At 38.3% G+C, this 6,000-nt stretch overlaps 2 long non-coding RNA genes across 2 annotated transcripts in view; both read right to left on the minus strand.

The window, feature by feature from the left end:
- The window catches only part of LOC130135076 (uncharacterized), a 58,357-nt gene extending 56,983 nt beyond the window's left edge, over positions 1-1,374 (minus strand). The window contains exons 1-2 of the long non-coding RNA XR_008814544.1: positions 1,351-1,374; positions 982-1,302 (exon numbers count right to left, since the gene is read on the minus strand). This is a non-coding gene — a long non-coding RNA (uncharacterized LOC130135076). The remainder of the gene's footprint in view (positions 1-981; positions 1,303-1,350) is intronic.
- Positions 1,375-4,865: 3,491 nt separating this feature from the next.
- Positions 4,866-5,627, minus strand: LOC130135075 (uncharacterized). Its single transcript, XR_008814543.1, has 2 exons — positions 5,281-5,627; positions 4,866-5,024 (listed from the first exon to the last, which is right to left on the minus strand). It is a non-coding gene; the product is annotated as an uncharacterized LOC130135075 (long non-coding RNA).
- Between the last annotated feature and the right edge of the window lie 373 nt (positions 5,628-6,000).

Consider the following 6,000-nt stretch of genomic DNA (forward strand, 5'->3'; position numbering starts at 1 on the left):
GTGTGTTATAGCAGTTGGAAAGAATCACATGTAGCTTACCTGCGTACAGAGTCAAAGATTTATAGTTGTTTTTAAGTCATTAAATGGTTACCTAGTCACAAAGAAGACAACAGGATGTTATCACTCGGTAAAGAGTTGACGAAAGTGCATCCTTTGTTTGGTAGAATGGAGAACATCAGCTTCATGAGGAGAGACCTTTTTCCCTAATTTTAGGTTGTATTTGAATGGGTGACCATATAGAATTTGATGTCTAGTCTTATTTTAAATTGCCACCCAAACTTATTTCACAAAGTTAACTTTCGGTGAATGATATATATAATTCCCATTTTTTTTTGCCTTAACACGTTCTCATACATATCATTTCATTTGTCTTGTTGGTAGTACCACCAAGTGATGCACTTATGTGATGTCGATGCCAAAGGCTAACAATCTTATGCACACCGTGAAACTTTAATAGCGTGAAGACTTACAATCGTGTTCCGACACAAATCAGTAGGACAAAGCCAACTTCATTATCATGTAGGAGTTACCTTTCCTTTTGTATTTATATCTCATGGTCAAGTTAAATATTAAAAATGCACTTTTTATTTGTTGAGCAATGAAACTAAAAAGGCATTACAAAAGTTCAATGACTTCAGTGCAATGGATAGGTCTTCTGGCAACTCCGAGAGCATGAATCTGCACAAGCTCTAACCTTGTCCACGTCCAGTCCAACTTTCTCGGAGTCTACATAAGTTCAAATATGAAACAAGAGATTAAAAAATCACTCACATTAAAAAAGAAATTGAATTTCTTTTAACAAGAGCACATGTATGGAAGTCGAAGGAAATGAAATGATTTGGTACGCAGCCATGCTCTCATATTTAAAATATGTCAATGAGACATTGATAAAGAAAATAAGGTTATATAATGACTTCCTCGGTTCTACAAATCTCACAAGAAGCTACGTTATATCTTCGATCTCTATGGGAAGATTTTTACCTTGATGATTGTCCAGGCAAGTAGACAAGAAACAACCGACATCGCAATGTTGCGATGCCGCGGACGTCAAGGACTGTGTGGGAGGATAGATGAGGCATTTGAGAACGCATGGAATTATAGGAGGTGTCAAGGCACATAACATTACACATCTCCACTTGCGCGACACAAGTATGTGCGCGTCGGCGTCGGCACCAATGGACGAGCACAGTATGAGTGTCGCCACAAGCATCATCAAGCCCATTCTCTTGGATGCTATTACCACCATGGCTATTCCCCCCAAAACTGTACTTGGTCTCTCTCTCTCTCTCTCTCTCTCTCTCTCTCTCTCTCTCTCTCTCTCTCTCTCTCTCTCTCTCTCTCTCAAAGAACCTTGACAGCTTCGTGACCTAGTGCAGTGATGTGTTGAGATGAACTAAGAGTAGCACCATTATATACTCAGAAATTCATTCAAGTTGTTGAATGAGTTGATGACTAGAAAGGTAGAAGAGAAAGGGATCCTTTTCATTTAATGATATATATCATCTAGTGGAATGATATGGATTTCTAACCAAATTTTAAGTCCATTGCAAAGGTGATAATATGTTGCCAGCTATTGCGAGAATTTCTTATTATACGTGGGTACTTCTCAAATTTAATTTCATCAATAAGTTCCTTTTTAAAGGGCCTTCATTTTCTAAATAAATTCAGCTTAATCCTTAACAAATTATCTAATACTAGTCCTTAGCGGAGCTCCTTAAGGCAGTACCCGAAGCTACTAAAGATTTTTTTACTTTTTTTTGTCTTTGGAGTCATTAACACATTGTTTTATCCTTTAAATACTATATTATATGTCTGAAGGATTCCATTGAATTTATTTGAAAAAACTAGAACTTTTTTTATACATGCCCAGAAAATAACGTTATCCCTAATTTGATCATTGTGTTGATTGGGTCATGTGTTCAGATCCGGAAATTTAAGCCTATAAGTATCCCCACGTGTTTTCGCAATTTTGTCAAACTTGATGACCTCTTTTGCAAAATTTCAAAACTTGCTCATTGGGGTCTTTATTTGAAGAGCTCAAAGTTTGAGGACCTGATTGCAACATTTGGGGGAGTCAATTTCACAAAAAAAAACTCCGATAAGGTCAATCTGTTTTTGGAAAACTGTTTGCAACAGAGTCCCGGGTGAAAATCAATTATTTTAAGAAAGATCAGGGGGTTTCGGCCAAAACTAAAAACATGAAAGTTGTTCGTCACATGTTTTCCTAACTACCTGCAAAATTTGGCTGGATTTGGATAATGTTTGTTATTTTTTTCACATTTTTTCAACTTCCGGGCCAAAATCAGATCTGGTCAAGGGTATCCAGGTCAAATCCCAAGTTTCGAAAAAATTGAGTAGGAAATTGGCAAAGTGGTCTGCATGAGCTTTGCTCCTCACCACCTAAGATTTCTAATGGCACCTAATTCACGTCATTTGGACATCGTTTGGTGGGTTAATCGTATTTAAACAGAATGTGTCTGAATTTGACAAATTTTAGTTGAATTAAGTGATCCTCCCAAGGCTCACTTTCCATTGCTTGTTTGATTGAGAAATAAGGTCATTTGGCCTAAACACGTGTTCAATTCATGGCTTCAGCATGTGATTGTTAGATGAACGATTAGGCGATATACATATGCAACGAGTAGCCCACGGTGGACATTTAGAACCGACTTTAGGGGTTAATTGATATCGACCACCGTTTTGTGAATGTAAATGGTGGCCGACTATCATTAACCATTAATCAATCAATCATAGTTGATTAGGTGGTTAGGTGATCGAAATGCATGAAATTCAAAGACCGATCCCAAGGCTCGTTCTCGAATTGATGTTCCAGATGATTTGCTTGAATGTTTGCCTATTACTTGTACGAAATGTATGATGTGAATGTAAAATCGAATACCCACGAGGTGATCCATGGTGAAAGTTGCCAAAAGATGTGAAGACGACGACATAAGACCGATGTCCCATCCGATCTCATTTTGTATCTCATTCAACACCCGACCATGTCTCGGGTTTTCCGTTCGTATTGCGATAAATACCCGACGAGTTGCGCGTTTTCATTTTCTATTCTTAGATTAGCCTGCCATTTTAATTTCCTTGGGTGTTTACTTTAGGCACCAATTTTCATTACAATTGTTTGTTTGTTTTCTTTTCTAGACTAAGATGGGATTAGTTTAAAATCATAAACGGAAAACACAAAAACAAAATGCATGGTCACTTAGTGGATTAAGCCTTTGGCATGAAAATGATAAAAACAAACGTATGCCAACTTAGATAATAACCACATTAAGTTTAGCTGTATCGAAAGGGCGTTAGCGAAAATATTAACATAAGCTAGTCCCTAAACCCATGATCACTGGTTTTCATAGAAATAGAAACGAAATTCTTGCGTTTCGATTGGGTAATCTAGCCAACCCCCAGTAAAGGCTAGTGGCGACTCTATTTCTTAAAAATGGATAAAATCAATCCTGTGTCAAGCGAGGTATGGATTGAGGGAGAAGCCACGTTCATGATTAATGGACCTTATGGATGAACAAAAGATCGACGCTATGGTAAGCTGTATTTTATGATGTGCCATTCGAACCGTTTCATGAACAATTACCTCTAAACCCGTGCCTCTAGGTCGGCCCTCGAGGTGCGGGTCGCGATAGGTACTTCTCCCCTGATATTTTCTTGTCACAAGTCAAACCCATAGATATCCTTTGGTTTTGCAGGAATATAGAAACTCCCCCAAATCGTATGTGGCAAGTTCTAAATCAGGAAGATAGGAAAGAGTAACATCCATGCTAATTTTCGTGTATATGGATATCCTCTTATATGATAATTGCAATATCTCTAATTTTTTTCTCTTATGACAGCCGTCTAGCATGGTTGTACCGCTGAAGCGGTTTCTAGCAACGTTAAGGACTTCGACAGTTTAGAGCTGAGAGATCGATGAGGGTATCCAGCCTTCCAATCTTTTGGTGTCCAGGTTAAGCAGTGTTAGTTAAGTCATGTTATGAGACAAGATGGTGAAAGATCTGATAGTTGATTCATGTCTATGTCTCATTTAGCGAGATGCATGAGGCACATGACAACCTCGCATGCAAAGGTCATAACAAATCCACGGCAAAAGGGTAATGGCGCAAGTACGAGCACACCTTTTCTTACATTCCATAGATGCCTCGACGAGGAATGCACTATATATTAGCCCTGCCATCAAGATTATCGCCATCGATCTCTCTCTTCGAGGCTTTGATATTCATATGGTTGCTCGTTTCTCTCCATGTTGTCGTAAATTTTGTGTTCAGGTGGGTGTTATAGCAGCTGGAAAGAATCATATGTAGCTTACATGTGTGCAGACTCAAAGATTTATAGTTGTTTTTAAGTCATTAAATGGTTACCTCGTTACAAAGAAGACAACAGGATGTTATCACTGGGCAAAGAGTTGACGAAAGTGCATCCTTTGTTTGGTAGAATGGAGAACATCAGCTTCATGAAGAGAGACTTCTTTCCCTAATTTTAGGTTGTATTTGAATGGGTGACCATACAGAATTTGATGTCTAGTCTTATTTTAAATTGCCACACAAACGTATTTCACAAAGTTAACTTTCGGTGAATGATATATATAATTCCCATTTTTTTTTGCCTTAAACACATGCTCATACATATCGTTTCATTTGTCTTGTTGGTAGTACCGCCAAGTGATGCACTTATGTGATGTCGGTGCCAAAGGCTAACAATCTTATGCACACCGTGAAACTTTAACTGCGTGAAGACATACAAGTGTGTTTCGACACGAATTGGTAGAGGCATGACAAAGCCAGCTTCGTTATATTGTAGGGGTTACCTTTTCTTTTGTATTTGTATCTCATGGTCAAGTTGAATATTAAAAGGGCTGTTTTTATTTGTTGAGCAATGAAACCACAAAGGCATTACAAAAGTTCAATGACTTTAGTGCAATGGATAGGTCTTTTGGCAACTCCGGGAGCACGAATCTGCACAAGCTCCAGCCTTGTTCACGTCCATTCCAACTTTCTCGGAGTCTACATAAGTTTGAATATGAAACAAGAGATTAAAAAATCACTCACATTGAAAAAGAAATTGAATTTCTTTTAACAAGAGCACATGTATGGAAGTTGAAGGAAATGAAATGATTTGGTACGCAGCCATGCTCTCATATTTAAAATATGTCAATGAGACATTGATAAAAAAAAATAAGATTATATAATGACTTCCTCGGTTCTACAAATCTCACAAGAAGCTACGTTATATCTTCGATCTCGATGGGAAGATTTTTACCTTGATGATTGTCAAGGCAAGTAGACAAGAAACAACCGACATCGCAATGTTGCGATGCCGCGGACGTCAAGGACTGTGTGGGAGGATAGATGAGGCATTTGAGAACGCATGGAATTATAGGAGGTGTCAAGGCACATAACATTACACATCTCCACTTGCGCGACACAAGTATGTGCGCGTCGGCGTCGGCACCAATGGACGAGCACAGTATGAGTGTCGCCACAAGCATCATCAAGCCCATTCTCTTGGATACTATTACCACCATGGCTATTCCCACCTAAACTGTACTTGGCCCCTCTCTCTCTCTCTCTCTCTCAAAGAGCCTTGACAGCTTCGTGACCTAGTGCAGTGATGTGTTGAGATGAACTAAAGTTGCACCATTATATACTAAGAAATTCATTCAAGTTGTTGAATGAGTTGACGACTAGAAAGGTAGAGGAGAAAGGGGATCCTTTTCATTTAATGATATATATCATCTAGTGGAATGATATGGATTTCTAACCAAATTTTAGGTCCATTGCAAAGGTGACAATATATTGCTAGCTATTGTGAGAATTTCTTACTATATGTGGGTACTTGTCAAAATTAATTTCATCAATAAGTTCTCTTCTAAAGGGCCTTAATTTTCTAAATAAATTCAGCTTAATCCTTAACAAATTATCTGATACTAGACCTTGGTGGAGCTCCTTGGGGAAGTAACCCAAGCTACTAAAGATTATT

This window comes from Syzygium oleosum, unplaced genomic scaffold, assembly GCF_021117445.2.
Source record: "Syzygium oleosum isolate NSW1041296 unplaced genomic scaffold, Sole_v2.1 Sole_v2.27, whole genome shotgun sequence".
NCBI lineage: Eukaryota > Viridiplantae > Streptophyta > Magnoliopsida > Myrtales > Myrtaceae > Syzygium > Syzygium oleosum.